This window comes from Ictidomys tridecemlineatus, chromosome 12, assembly GCF_052094955.1.
Source record: "Ictidomys tridecemlineatus isolate mIctTri1 chromosome 12, mIctTri1.hap1, whole genome shotgun sequence".
NCBI lineage: Eukaryota > Metazoa > Chordata > Mammalia > Rodentia > Sciuridae > Ictidomys > Ictidomys tridecemlineatus.
In genome coordinates this window covers 67,181,193-67,197,493 of record NC_135488.1, presented here as the reverse complement: position 1 = coordinate 67,197,493, position 16,301 = coordinate 67,181,193, and positions in this window count along the sequence as shown.

Sequence of the window (16,301 nt, the reverse complement as noted above, 5' to 3'; positions counted from 1 at the left end):
ACCCAAGGCCATGTAGCCAGTAAACTGGGACTTAATTCTATCCCGGTAACTAGTGCTCTTCTCACTCACTCCTTGTGCCTTTAGGCCTGAATCATTATGGGATAGCTTAGGTGTAGATGACATGTCACCAGCATGGAAGACAAAGAGAGCAGGAAATGAGCAACAAAATCAGTTTAGGGCCAGGGCATCCAGGGGGGGACTTCAGAAGTACAGAAAAGACTTCAGCCACATGGAAAAAAGGCACAAAGAGAAGTCACAAATCATAGCATCTTCAGCAGCCCCAACAAAGGCACCCAGCTCCCAGGAAGTTCCCACCCAGCTAGGCTTATCTTCAAATACCCCCTGATACTCCCATTGCGCTGATGGGAAACCCTGGCTGAAATAGTTATTTGCTCAAGGTCACAAAGTTAGAAAGTGTTAGGGTAGCTATGCCAGCCCAGCTCCAGATGGAAGAGCCAAAAGAAACAGTGGGGTTTGACTTGCACATGCCTCCTGAAATCTTTTTTGGGAAATGTTTCTGTGCCAATGTTGGAGACAATGCAAAGAACCAGCTATGGAACCTGTTTCTCCTTTTGCCCATGTCTATATATCTCTCTCCCCAAATACCATCCCCTGCTACACACACAGCCCTGAGATAGTTCTTTAAGGAAGAAAATCAAGCAGGATTCAACCATATCACTTTTCAACTTGTGTAATTCCTGAGTGTCTTTCTTGAAAAGTGAGGGACTTCAGGGAGGGAGTGTGCTTTATCTAGGAAGACCTTGGGTTATTTAATTGTAACTTTGATAGTGAGATTCTACTTCTTGATTCCTTAAAGATGTTAGAATTATCAGTGGTATGTACATGATCCTACATAATGTAAAAGTCATATTTAATTAAATTAATGTAACTGAAATAGTTCAGTTGGCTTAACTTGTTCATTTTCTCTAACTAAATATCAGCTTACACTAAAAATTTTATTAATCACAGTAATGAGAATTTTTATATTAAATATATATATTACATTTAGTTTAAACGTTAATAGTCTACATTATTTTAATAAATTGCGCTAAGGGAGTATATATGGAATAAGTCTCTCATGCAGATTTTATTGGTTGCTGCATAGTTAATAGACACTAATGTGATCAGAGCCTGGATGTGATCATAAGATCAGTAGTTAAAATGATTGAAATATAAATTAGGAGCTGGAATAATTGTTTGTTAGAAGCTCAGATAATAACTGTTTGGTAATGCTCTAAGGGTCGAAGAAATAAAACACTCAAATGTGCCGCAGTAGCAGGCAAAGGGAACACTCTGCGGCAGACAAAGGCAATGGATTAACAGGATGCTTCCTGCTAATTGCTGCTCTCTCTTTTTTTCTCCATGGAGGCCTGACATGCACCTCTGCCCTCTCTTCTCTTGCCGGTTTTGGTTCCTCCTGAGCCTCCTGCCCAGCAAGGAGATCTGCTTCTTTCTTCTTCTCTCCTGCTCTGTTCACAGTCTGTAAGTCATTACTGAGAATGGCAAATGGGTGCCACCATCTTGCCGTGACCATGCCTGATGCTTGGAGAACTAGTAGAAGAGCCACCTCTGTTTCCTGCAGGCTGGAATGCCAAGGGTTGGCAGCTTGTTTTCGTAAGGGACTCTAATCGATGCTAAATATTTTAAGCTTTGTGGATACTAGGATCTTTATTGAAATGACTCTCCTCTGTCCTCATGGGCACAGAAAGCAGCCAGTAGACAATAGTATGCCACTGGGCCTGGCTGTATGTCAATGTAACTTTATAAAAACAGACTGTGGACTGAACTTGGCGGCTTTGTCTATGTTTACCACATCCTGTACCAGTGTTGTCAAAAGTTCCCTGATTCAGTCACATCTAACCTTTAAAAAAAAAAAAAATTCTCAGTTGAAATATCTTCCTCAACAAGGGGGCTCTGATGATTTCTAATACCCGTTTGTGTGCTCTGCAATCCTGACAGTGAAATTGGTGATTGCTAATAAAAGGGGAGCAATCTATGCTCCATGCCCTGATAAGCCTTAAGGTTAATTAAAACAGAGTGGGACTACATTTGAGAGATTTAATCAAATTTTGTGGCTCATGGAGCTATGAAGGCTTCTTATAGATAGGACTTGCTGGCCACCAAATTTAATCCTGGAAACAGTTTTTTTTTTTTTTTTTTAAATAATTTCAAAAGTGACTTTCCTTATCTGAATTTTTACCTATTTTTTTCCTCCCAAATTTTTGGTGGAATTACTGGGAAATCATTTTCTTTTGTTTGTAGCTCCTGCCTCCTCTTTAACCCCTCCACTCCAATTAATTTCCCTGTCTCCTTCCCCTTTTGATATATTTTTTCTTTAGTTATTTATCTTCTTAGTTTGGTGTGAGTCAGGAATGTTTTCCATGTGGGGTTTTGGGGCATCTGAACAATGTGCCTTCTCAATCCCTTTAATAAATTTCTTAAGGAATTTGGGGATTTCTGAATGGTGACTTTTGAATGAAGGGCTTCTGATCCTTGTCTTCCATTCTTCTGGAAACCCTATCATTCTGACATTGTTTCCTCTTAATCTATTCCCCAGGCCAACTGTTTCAACTTTTGACTTCAATTATTCATTTTTAATGCATGGGTGTGTTAAATGCATTAATTTCTATTGAATTCTCTTAATTTACTCACTCTGGGCAAAGTACCGTAAGAGACAATTTTGATGGAGACAAAGATTTAATTCTCTGCCTTTGAGACACTAACCTCACATATAATACTGCATGTGATAAACAGGGAATAGCACAAAGAAAGTAAACACATAGCTGGGCCAGGTGGTGCACACTTGTCATCCTACTGGCTCAGGAGGCTGAGGCAGGAGGAGTTCAAAGCCAGCCTCAGCAAAAGCAAGGCCCTAAGCAACTCAGTGAGACCCTGTCTCTAAATAAAGTACAAAATAGGGCTGGGGATGTGGCTGAATGGTTGAATGCCCCTGAGTTTAATACCTAGTACCAAACAAACAAACAAACAACAACAACAAAACAGAAAGTAAACACATAAAGGTTAAAGGACACAACGTCCTTATTTGGGGGGATAGAAGAAAATCACAGGCATTAGTTGATTTGGCTGTGTAGTATTGTGATGCTCGAATTCAGGACCCCCAAAGACTACCAGAGACCCAAGATCGATGTTAGCAGCAAAGAGGTGTTTATTGCGAGCTAGCTCGGTCCTCCGCGCTCACACACAGCAACTGGTGACGCTGAGAGGCCCCGAGCCCAGGGTTTGCAGCAGTCTTATACATTTTTTGGAGAGGGCAGGGACTTCACATACATCATAGCAAATCATCACACACCGCGGGAAAATCAAATAACAACTCTAAAACATGATTAGCACATTCACTGGAGGGAACAAGTTTGTTAAGGTCTGTAAACAAGTCAAAATAACACCTGGTATTTTGCCAGGGGAATGTTAGAGTTCGTAAACAAGTCTGGATGGTGCCTGGCAAAATGCCAGAGGGAGTGGTTTGAGAAGTAACAAAAGCGAGCCATTAAGTGTGGAGATTCCTTATTGGTTGACTGATGTATCTAGTTTATGTTAATTAGATAAGCTGTGTGGAATGTATAAATAGCTCTGTTGTCCTACAATAAATGGCTCCTACTCCTGCTGTATTAATCTACAGAAGTTAATTCGTCACCCCCCTGGTTATTCTGATGCAGCCAGACTGCGGCACAAGTTGGGTAGGGGTGATTGGTCAGTACAAAAGGGGTTTTCTTTTGAACTGATTGGTTTAAGCCAAGAGGGGTGTACGTGCTGAACTACATGGTTTCCCAACATGTTATCAACCACCATAAACTGGGAGGGTCATCTGGCATTCCAGGTATTTCCCTGTCTCATGCTGATTGGTGGCTGCTAGGGGGCTGCTATGGATCTCCACCTAGCCTGACTGAGTCAGGACACCTGCTGCAGCAGATCTCTCCTGTTAATTGTAGACAAACAACTTAGCAGGTGGGAATGTGCTTAGGAGTGCTCTGTGGGTTTTTCCAAGGACAAAGGCCATGTCCCTTCCTTGGACAGGCTTTGCTCTGAGATAGAGGCTGGTTTTTCAGTATCCACACTAGTTTCAAGTATCAACAGTTCTCCTGCCTGCTTTGGATTCCCTTTACCCTCAGCATGTACCAACTATGGTGCTAGTTATATTCCCAGAGGGATCACTGTCCCAAGCCAGGCTAGTGTTTCAAATCTACGCACCTGACCAAAACTGGGCTTATCTATAACACCACATCCTGACCCAGGCCCCAAATGTTATCTTTGTGACATTTTTTTTTTCCCCACCGTGGGTCACTACAAAGATCTCCAAATGTAGCTAACATCAAGAAGCCCAGTAGAGAGCTAGATCCTGCTGACATCATTCAAGGTCTACCTGAATGTGGGAAGCTAAGCAAACCAGACTCCTCAGCTACTGGGACTATATGATTTTAGCATAAGCAGTTTGTTGGGTTATCAGCCATTTGCAGCAGAGACATTGCAGAGTATATGATAGAGAGGGTTAGACCCACAAGGTGACAGGATCTTCATAGTTAAAGATGAAATCTTGGGTTCAAAAAATTTTTTTTCAAATATTTTTTATTTGCATACAAACTTCTGCATTTGACAGTGTTGAATACAGTTTTCACATTGGGGGAGAATACTCATTCAGAGGACGCTGACTTTGGAAGGACTGACAATATGCCTCACATTGTCCAAAGACACTTAAATCGTTCCAGGAAACCAAAATAATTGAGCCTGGAAAGGTCATTTCTGAGCACTTTAACACATTTACTTATGTAACCCACTCAGTTCCCTGGTGACTCTCCACTGGAGGTCCAAGTGACACTTCAAGGTCTCTTTAGATGGCTTACTTTCCCACTGGTTTTCTTGGGCTTCCAACCCCATGAGTTTTCTGAGCAGAGAACTGCTATTTTTATCCCTCTGTAAATGCATGGGAGGAAGGGGAAGCTAACAGTTTTGGAAACTGGCGTGTGTCTTGATTTATAAATTATCTTATTTAATTTTTTGCCATAACTCTGAAAGGAAATCACTGTTTTCTTTTCAAGATGAAGAAAGGGAGGCTTTTTAAAAAAATTGTTTTTTAATGTATTTTTTTTTAAACTCATCAAGATTGCACAGCTAATACATCAAAGGATTGGGGTTTAAAGCCAGGTACCTTTGACACCAGAGCCCTGGGTAATTATTTCCTTGACAGAACTTTCTACATTATTTCTTGATAGCAAACCATACTCGACCTTCAACTTCTAGCCACTACCCGAAGTAGAGGAACTGGGGAGAGACAGGAAGAAATGTCAGGCTTGGCATCTGTGAGCCAATGTCTAAGCTTTTCTCTGAAACTCTGGGGGCATTGCTGTCCTTAGGGCAGTTGCTTTGCATCTTCCCACCACCAAAACAAGAAACTGGTGTTGGTGATTTAAGCCTCCTGAAAAGGCATAAGGCTGAGAGTGCAATCATGGCTTTGGCTGCAGCAAGTTTCTGCAGCTTCTGCCATTAGCAGCAGCAGCTGCTGGGGAGGGCTAAGGGAGGTCTCCAGCATTTGTCGCCTCTTCAAGTACTTCCGGACCCCTCACAGCTGGACAGCCCAGATTCTATCAACACTCTTCAGAGTGCTATTCACAGTTGGATTCCTGCTCAGCTCTGACACAATACAGCTTTTTCAAATAACAGCACTTTCAAAGAACATGCTCAGAGTCAGCACTTTTGCCCTTGTATGATACTAGCCTTCTATAGAACCACTGTCCCTTAACCAGCAAACCCAAAGGATACAGTGTGACACCTCATCAGAGCCCCAAATGAGGTACCTAGGCAAGTCAGCAACTCTCCCTTCCCTTCACCTTTGTTCATCATACAAACCAAACTCCAAGATCTGCCCTGAATTTGTAGCTATTTGTTAGGACAGACATGTAAACTAAATACTGGTGTCTGACAAGCTAGACTTGGAGTTGGGAGGATCTGCATTTGAATCCAGGTCTTGCTAATTCAGAATTGCATTGTTACCAGATCTATCAAAAGTTTCTTAGCTTTATATCCCAAGCAGGAATAAGTCCTACTTTATGGAAATTTCATGAAGATTAAAAACACACACACACACACACACACACACACACCCCACATATGTATATATGGCACATGGCTTTGTCACATGGCATGTGCTTGGCACATAGTAACTATTGTTGCTGGGTATCCTTGATATTGCTGTTATCTGTTTTTGGTTGAGATCTATTTATTCAGGGAATGAAAACTCAGATCATTTTATGATGGATTTTCATATATTTTGCACCTTGACTTTCCAGTTGTTGGAGGAAATGGATTTCTAACACTCTAGGATGCATGATGAATATATCTCTGAATTCACTTGTTGAAACTAAACACTTTTGCCTCAAATTACTCAACTCTCTACTATCATATTACAATAGAGAAGGGGTTGCTTTTGGTCAAGACTTTTGGCTTCTGCTTTGGTGAATCCACAGTTCCTCAAGGGAATATCAAGACCAGTTCCCTGGGTCACATTTTCTCTGCAGGTAGACAGTTGCTCCTATGATGATACATTTTAAAATATTTGGATTTTTACAATTTTGAGTTTTTGAAAGATTTTTTTTTTGCTGTATAGGATTTCTTAGGTCCGAAGGAAGGAAATTCTATCATCTCTATTTCTAAATAGTAAGTCTTAATTGAGTGCTCTCTGCTTTGATAGGAATAGGGCAGGCATGGGCATATTCAAAAGGCAGGAGTTGGCAGGATTCCCTGGGGTCTTGACGTTTCTATCATCCTCTGTCTCTGTTGGGCCTGATTTTGACTTGCTCTGGGCCAATAAGGAACTATCCCTTGAAGAGCTCTGGTAGAATCAAACCCCTCCCTAGAAGGCAGGCAGTACCCCACCCTCTTTATCTAGGTAGGCATCGTGTTATTTTTGGCAGTTAAGTGCTGGGCTCAAGAGCATGATGTGTTATCGAAGACCCTTCCGGGTGGTTTCCAGTTGAGTAATAGTTGAGTGTGGGCTTGCAAATACCTTAGGGCCCTGCAATTGAGGCAGAGAAAAAGCACAACAATTGACCCTCTGCAGAAAATGTGCTGAAGAGATTGAACGAAAAGGAGGGTCGCTTTATGAGTCCAACTCTGCTGTAGATGCTGTAAGGCTGGAAGGAAATATACAGCTTGGTTTCTGTCCTTAAGGAACCTGTGTTTATGTTGGCAAGGCGAGACTCAGGCGCATGAAGCAACAGGCTAGCGGAGGGACTGTGTGATTAAGTGACAACCGAATAGTACGGACAGAAAAGTGCTCTGGGGGCCTGGCTGGGGAGAGATGGCAAAGACAGCCAAGTGTTGACAGGTTTGCAGTGATCGGGACACTTTTGTGAGATGCTTGCCCAGGGTTAGAGACACAGTTCTGACTGTGAACATGGCCATTCCAAAAATCACATCTGAATGATCGTTTCATTTTCTCAAGTTCCAGGTCCCTGTTGATTGAGGAAATCACATTGGAAAGTTTTCAGGGTCACAGGATAGTGTTTTGTGCTTTCTAAGAAGCCAGCTAGCTAAGAGTTTTGACTGTTCTCAAAGCTCTGGGAGGTTTGTCAGTTTTTAAGTACATGAGATCAAGGTCTGCCTTCCCGCCACTTACTGACCACGTGACCTTGGGCTTGTCAACCTGCTAAGTTTCACATTTCTCTATTGGAAAGAATGATAGTAACAGCATCCCAGAGCTGCTAGGAGGATCCTAGGAAGGTGATGTACAGAGTGACTGGCACATGGGAGGAATAAAGTACAGGTTCTTCAAGGTCACTGGCAGACTGGGAAGAAACACCTCTTAAGTAAACATAAAATCAGAGAATGTGGGATCTGCAAGGGATCAGAGTGGTTACTTGGGCCAATTTCCCATGTTATAGATGAGAAATGGAGGCTGAGGTAGGAATAAAATTATCAGCTCAAGTACACACAGCCAACCAGCCGTAGAGCTGGGCAAGCAGCCATGTCTTAACTGGCATTCCACAGCACATCTCCATCCTGTGGCCTCCTCCACTACCCTGCGGAAGTAGCCAAGTTCAGTGATTCCTTCTGCCTCCTTCTTTCACTGTGTTCCTCCCATATCATCCATACCTAATTTGTGTTCAGCACTGTGTATGACTGGAGAGTAAACAGGATGCAGTTCTTGTTGGGAAGGAATCCGCACCATAGAACTTACTGCCATCACAGTTCTCCACGTCACTGGAGGTGAAGGAAGAGATAGTCTGACTTGGGGATAGAGGGTCAGACAGGCATAAAGAGGGAGGCAAGACAATAGTCATAGGCAAGATGGAGCCTAGAGGTGGAAAGAACAAGTTCAAATCCTTCCCTTAACCTTGGGCAAGTTACAGAAGCTATTTGAGCAGAAAATGAGAATGATAATATCTACATTTTAATGAGAGTATGCAGATAAGACCGAAGTACAGTGCCTGGATGGAAGAAGCTTTCAGTAAGTAATAGCTGTGCTTATGCAGGAAGGGCAACTGTGGCACCCAGACTCATAAGAAAGGATGTCCCATACTAATTATTGACTCTCTTTCAACCCTTGGAGGAAAGTCCTTGCACAAGAGTGATTTTTTTTTTTGCTTTTTGGGAGCTAGTCCCAAGATATTGCATCACTCAGAAGACTCAAAGAAAGATGTTTTGTAAAGAATGAACATATTTCCTCATCCCTTTCAACATGGCACCCCACAGGGTAGTATAGTTCAATAAATATGAGGCCACCTGAATTTTCTTGGGAAGTCAAAAATGGTGAATCTGGTCTCTGAGTTTTTTTTTTTATTTAACATTTTTCATTTTTTTTCTACATAGTTATTTCTCAAACCAATTTCTGATTAGCAGCCTCATCTGGATATCTGAGCTCCCCTTGTTCTTTACAGCTCTGTTTCAGATACGTTTTTCATCAGCTCTGTTATTACGCATTCTTTTCAGACTCACTCTCAATGTAATAATAATACCTACTGTTTCCTTTACAGTGATTTATGACTTGGTTAAGGCTCTTAGATTCCTGTTCAGATTTCTAATCTGTTGACTTGGGTCACTTTGTATGATTTAATTATTGTCAGAAGTTGTGCTAAAGGTAGGGACACCTGAATTTAATTAATGCACTCTTTGCATATTTCACATCATAAATAATGAGGCTCAATAAATTACATCATAATAGCAATCCTGTGGTACCCCTCACAACAACTCCTTGCATTGAAATCCATGCTATAGATCTCTAGGACTTTTCTGACCACTATGATCTTTCTTTTCTTTTCCTCATTTATGAATAGGTACATAAAGTCTGAGCTTTTAAAAGTTGACCAGTGATTGAGTACAACATGGTTTGATTTTCTTCTCCGAGCTCTCTTTCTCTGGACAAACAATAAATATTAAGAACCTAGGAGGGCAAGAACAAGTTCTTATTTTGCTAGTTTCTTCACAGCAAATCTACATAAAGATTGCTCCGGGTTATAGTGCAGTTCAGAGACCCCTGCCAGAGGATAGTTCTTTCAGATGGTAGAAATCAAAGTTACCACTTTAAGAAAGTATTTCAATTTATTTTTATCAAAGAGTTAAAAAGCAAAGCCTTTGAGCATCTCATTTCACTTACACACATAGCCCATTATAACCTGCATAAACAAGGATGACAAGTTGAGATTAATGAGCGTCCCCAAGTGACAGAACAATTTAATTGTCAGAAATCATAGGAGCTGAACTTTACCAGTGTATTTATATAAGACAGCCATAGTCTAAAAACTTCCCTAATTGATTATGACCAATAAGTAATAACTTGGAAAGCAGTTTTCTGGAATACAAATAACAAATGACTCATAATAGTTAATTGAGGTATTAAGATGCATAAGGGAAGAATATTAGATTGACTAGATAAATGATTCATAACAAAAGGCAAATAATTGGCGAGTTCATACTCCTAAGTAGAATATAGCTCATAAGCAACACTGAAAGTACATCAAATAAAAGGAATTGTGTTTGCTAAATGAACTCCCAGCTAATTGGGTATTATAGCTATGTTGCCTCCAGGCTCCACTGGATCCTGGCTTTCAAGCAAAGCAGTTCTCTTATAGGTCCATTCAAGCCAGAATGCTTATCTTGAATGCTGTAGCCCACAGAATGCGAGCGTGTGAGGTTGGAAAATGAGTGGGGTGGGCCAGGCTGAGCCAATAACATGGCTCTGGATCCTGCCTGTCAAGGCTAGACCTCTGACCAGCCATAGGCCCAGTTTGGGGGGTCCAGGGAAACTGGTGTAATGTCTCTTTTGTCAACATCCATGATCTGCACTAACTTGACTAGCAAGTGGCAATAGCTGCTGTGTCCTGATGCCAATTTGAGGAGCCTCTGTACCTAAATACCTGTACCTCAGTCTGTGCTAGATCAGGTTCCATCTCAAACCCCATCTGTTTAGTGCCTTGGCTCTGGAGAGTATCTCACATAGATGTAATGAACAGTTTGCAGAGAGCACATCCCCACTGATAGAAAACGGAGCAGACAGCCTGGGACAGGATGCAAGGGGAGCTAAGTCCGATAGCCAATGGAAAAAATATTCAATTCACAATTGTTCAGGCAGCCATCTTGCCATATGGCCTAGGCACAAACATCATACCCCCAACTCCTGTTTCAGATTTTGCTACAAGGAGGAACACAGGAACAAGGAAATGAAAAGAGGTAAAAGAAGGAAAAGAGAGGGAAGAAGAGCCAAAAGAAGAGAGGAAGAAAAAGAGAAAAAAGAGGAAAGAGAAGAGGTGAAGAAATAATTAAACAATTTAATAACGAAGACTATGAGTTCTAGAACTGCTGTTCTATAATTGTGGGCCAATCTTTAATCTTTTTGTGCTTCAGCATTTTTATCTATAAAAATGGGAAGGAAACAGGTCCTTCCATGTAGGAACATGGGTTATTAAATGAGTTCATATAGAATTGAGTTCTTAGAGGAAGTTCCTGGCACTAAGCTATCAATGAACAATAGCTATTATCATTCCTAAGCATTTTACGTACATGGCAGGCCCTGCTACTCTTTAGGAGGTTAAGTGAGTCTGAGTTTAGTCACAGCAAAACAAAATGCTAAACTCAGACTTTCTATCCCCAGGTAATATTCTCTTATCATCTCTGCCTAAAATAATTAAGAATAATTTCTTATAGATATAAATTTAATAGAAAGATCTTTTTAGTCATTGATTATTTTGTCTTTATTTGCCACGCATAGATTTTAATGCATGTTGTACAATATTTACACATTTAGAAGTGTGTGAGAATTTCTTGTTGGGAATTTTATTCCAAGTCCTGTACTCTCAATGTACTTTTATTGACTTTAACTCATGGGGGTATGAAGGTTCCAAATTCCCCAGCTGCCCAACTTTCTCTTTCTTTTTTATCACGAAAGAGTGTTGACTTATAGGAGAATTTCTAATTTGTTGCCTTTATTGATTATTATTTTTCCCCTCATGAGAATACATGTTACTGGAGGGACTGAAACCTTTTTCATTCACTGGCATATCCTAAGTGTCCAGAAATTTGTCTGTTCAATAAACCTAAATGAAGGAGTAAAGAATAATGTGTGTGTGTGTGTGTGTGTGTGTGTGTGTGTGTGTGTTGCTAAGGATTAAACTCAGGACCTTGCACAAGCTAAGCATGCCCTAACACTGAGTTACATCCTTAGCCCCCTAAGAAACACTTTTGATTAAACTATTCTTATTATCTTGGAGTTAGTAACAATTAGCCCTGGGTCTTTTAAAAATATGTCTTCATTTTATATGTCCTATCTTTCAAATTTTCACCTTCAGATATAAAACTAAATGTACTGTTTGATTACTTTGTAAGTAAAAATTAAAAATTTGAACTTTAATTTTTAGTAATCGTGAGACCCAAGAGAATGTGCTGCCATCTTGATCTGCCCGGTGTGTTCCGCAGTAAGAGCGATGAAATTGCTAAAGTGGGAGCAGTGCCCATGGCTTCTCTGCTGGCTGGTGCTGGGATTTGGAGGAGACACCTGACTGTGGATGGTTGGCCTCTCAGCACATTCTTGCTGCGTTTCATCATTCTACCCTACCAACCTGGCTCATGTGTCATGCATGCCATTCTCCTAGTGACCATAGAGAAGTTTATTCTTTACATCTCATAAACATCTTTCCTCCCTCTTCTCTTCCTACATCATCTCCAAGACAAATGTTGGAGTTTGAGTGAAGGGCCCGGTGGTGAAAGCTCACACTGTGGCCATCTAGTTCTCTCTGGGCCCTTCTGCCTAGTAAGCCCAACGCAGCTCTTTTTGACTGCCTCTTCTAGGCATGCTTGACAAATTATCCAGTTAGCATTTCCCTAGCCTCCATCTATGATTTCACTGGGAAACTATGCATACGATACTTTGGAAATGAATATACACAAGAAATTACAATTCTGTTTGAATGACCCTCTACCTTGGAATGTCTAGAACTGTGAGAATTATATGACCAAGAAATATATCCAGGCTGCTGGCTTGAAAAATTACTATTCCTTATATGGAATCTGTACCGAGAGGGAAGCCAAATTTCTATAAACTAATGATAGATATTTTTTTTTTCCCAGCTACTTATGTGCTTCATCCTTGACCTACTTCATTGATAGGTTCCTTTAAGACAATAGGCCAGGAAAGTTCATTGCCTTCTTGACGGCCTTCCAAACAAGGATCTTCAGAACATTCAGTGTTTTACATGGGTTGGGCCCCCAAAGCCATGAACTTGGTGGTGTAGTTCTGTCAGTAGACTAATGATATAGGCTTCTGGGTAGGATGCCCCATATCAGGTTTATTCCTTATTGCTGGAAATTTTAAAATGTAGACATTCAGAAATGTTTAGTCTGGTTTTCTGTAAGGAAGAAGGGGCGAATACATTCAGACAAGGACCCTCACCCAGCATAATGAGTACTTCTTTTACTCTCTTTCCTTGATAATGGGAAAATGGAGCAGAAAACTGTACACCTCCAGCTAAGAGGAGAAATTCTATTTTTTTAAAATAAGAGTAATTCTTTTCTCTCATACACAATCTTGAGTTGAAAAGAACGTTTTAAAGTAAATTCAGAACACTAACAGCATATGTTTCTAAGGACTGTGCAAAAATGCAGTTCTAAGGTTGTCCTCTATTCAAATCTTAGCTGTCCCATTAACCAGGACCAGTCTCTTATTCCCTCTAAGCTTCTGTTTTCTCCTCTAAAAATGAGGATTAAAAACAGTACCTACTGTGTAGAATGGTTGTAAGAGCTTAACAAGTTGAAACTACATAAATGAAGAGCCTGATAAATTCATAGCTTTCGATAAATAGCAACAATTATCATTCTGATGAACTGTGTTCATGAACTGAATACAGTTTTTAAAAGATGAAGGTAGATCATGAATGGGTTCCACATGCATTGAAAAGAGGTCCTCTGAATCCAGTTTCTTCTCCTTTTCTAGACTTAAGAATACATTTTCAGTGGTAGAGGGTAAAGGGGAAGAGTGAGTTACCAAAACAATCTGCAGGTAGTGCTGATAGTTGCATTGGAATTCTCCAGAAGAAGGTTTGCATTTCCTAGATGCTTAGATTAGGGTGTTATCTTACATTGGAACTTAACTACGTTGCATTGGTATTCAGATTGATCTTCACATTGACCTAGAGATAAAAAAAAAAATCATAACAGATAAAGTAATGATTCTTCTTCCTGAAGCTTAGAAGTTGATATGAACTTACACTGCTTTATTCATCTCAAGGTCATTTCTGTCACAGTGCTGGATAACCTAGCAGTAGACTTGGCTTGGGGCACCCTGAAAGCAACTGGAAGCAATGCTACCCACTTTTGCAAATGAGAAAAGCCCACCTTTGAGGAACAGATTAGAATTTTGAAGTGAGTAAATTTAGATGTGGTATGTGGTTTAAGGTTGGATTTTTAAAAATCTTTAAACATATGGAAGAAGGTGGAGGTGGTAGTAAAGCTTGTCTATTTTTAGTGCCTCTATAGGTCTAATTGAACCCCTAGTCTTATAGATGATTGGAGCACTTTCATAGCCATTTAAGCATTTGTCACCAAAATAAATACACATTTTATATTTAGAGAAAGTTAAAGGAAGGAATCTCAAATTGGTTTACAAGCTTAGTGATGGAAACAGAATGAGTACTGCATATTTCTATTTCATTTGAAAACACCATTCATTGTTAGAGGCTTTGATATAATTCAGGCTCTGGGTGATTTTGATGTTGGTAAACCTGATTTTCTAGTCTTTTAAATCTCTAATCACTAAGCTTCTGGTTTTTGCTCTTTGAAGAAGCTAATACTCACATAATATTAATATTTTCCATTTTCAGCAAAGCCAGCTTTAAATATTTCCTAATGCTAATGCATGATTTGTCTAAAGCATTTTAGCTAAATCTAATCTTTCATTACTGCTGATGCTCATCTCTATTTTCAGATAGTTAATTTGCTGACTTTCTGCAAAGTTCAGTTTTTGTTACATGTCTGATCAAGCTTAACAATAATTTCCTATATTATATTAGCCAAAGTAATGTTTGTTTATGAGCTTAGAGTCATATTTATTAACATCCATGATTAACTGAAAATTGCCCCATGTGGTATTTCAATCCACAAATGTGTTTTGATTAGAGAAGGGACAATTATTCCATTTGCATTTGATTCTAACACAAATGGTATAATTTTCAGCTCTCTTAGTCAAATAGATAGTGGGATGGCAAAGAAAAGGTAAGACCTTAGAAAGGTGGCCCATGTGGTGACTGCTTTATGATCATTTAGACCCTGATGTAATTTATTTTTTTTTTGTAGCATATTTCTATGAAATAGTTTGGTATGGTTAACTACCTTAATTGTTCATATACTCTCCAAAATGCCATTGGGGCATCATGCTGCACGGTATAGATAGATCATTGTGTACTTTTTAACATAGTTCATCCTCTTTAGAATTGCATGTCTGACTATTTAGGTTAAACACTTGACAGCTACTATGCATGTAGGAATCCAGTAAATAAGAAAAAACATATTTTGAAAAGATGATTTATGTTCTTCTTAATTCTGACTACTTTCTCTGAAGCTTTTGTGACTTTGATTTAAATCTCCAAATCTGCTTTTTCATCCAGGAGAATAGAATTTAGCTTTTCAGAGATGTCTTAGACACATGGCAAGGGATTCTGTCTGAGGGCCCGATGACACCAGAATCTGGAATATGATTTTCAGAACTCTGCCTGAATCATTAGCAGCTCAGGTGGCCTGTGGAAGTGCTGGAGGCTTAGTGTGGGGGTCTGATGGATCCCAAGGCCTGACTAGTCTGGTCAGCCTTTCCCGACCCACTGACATGCATCACCTCATGGGAACTTCCTGTGCAAGATAAAAGAAACCTTGTGGAGCCCCAAATCTTGTCCCCTTCTTGTCAGACTGGAGTGGGAGGATTTCCTTTTTACTTGCAATTGAAAAGGAAAACTTACTTAAGATGACCTGACTCTTGTTCTCATCCCTGGGTTGAGACCTAAATAGACATTTAAGTTTCTGTCCTATTATTTTTTAAGATTGTACCCGACAGAATGACAGGAAAAAGACACCAGTATCTAACACTCTCTGTAATGTTAGTTGATGGATGAATGAATCAATGAATGAGTGAACACCTGGTTTACCATAGACCTGAATCTCCCATTTCAAGCTTCTAGGCTTTAGATGTTTCTTGACTCATTTCGCTTAATTAACTGCACCCAAAGTTTTGCTCTAATTCCTAAAAAACTTCCTATGCATCAGGAACACCTCTTAAATATTTCTTTTGATCAGCTTTAATCTGCATAGTACCCCCTTTTCATGCCAGAATGCCAGCTTCCATAAATCAGCCTGCTCAAATTGAATAAATCTATTTAAATACTTATAAAATATTAAGGATGCATTTGGGAAAAGCCTCTAAGGTTATTGTGGCACCCATGTACCTCACAGTAACTAATTTATTAAGCAGTTTGCAAACCTGGGAAGAAAGGAAAAAGAAAAATGGTTTCATAAACCAAGAGCAGAAGCCAATTTTTCAGCTCAGATGATGAAAGGAAGCATGCATTTCTAATCAAAAAGACAGATAAGCCTTCTCTCTCCCACCATTCCCTCACCGGCAAAGTGCCTTTTCATCATCAGCAACACTCCATTCCTAATGGCTGCCTGGGCCTTTCTGCACCTTCTCCATACACTGGTAATGTACACACAGCATCCCTTTGAAACAAGAGCCCATTAGCTGTGGCAGACTACCTTTTCACATGACGTTCTTCTGTTGCAAGTCATCAGTGCAGTGTTAAATCATTCCTACTGGGCAT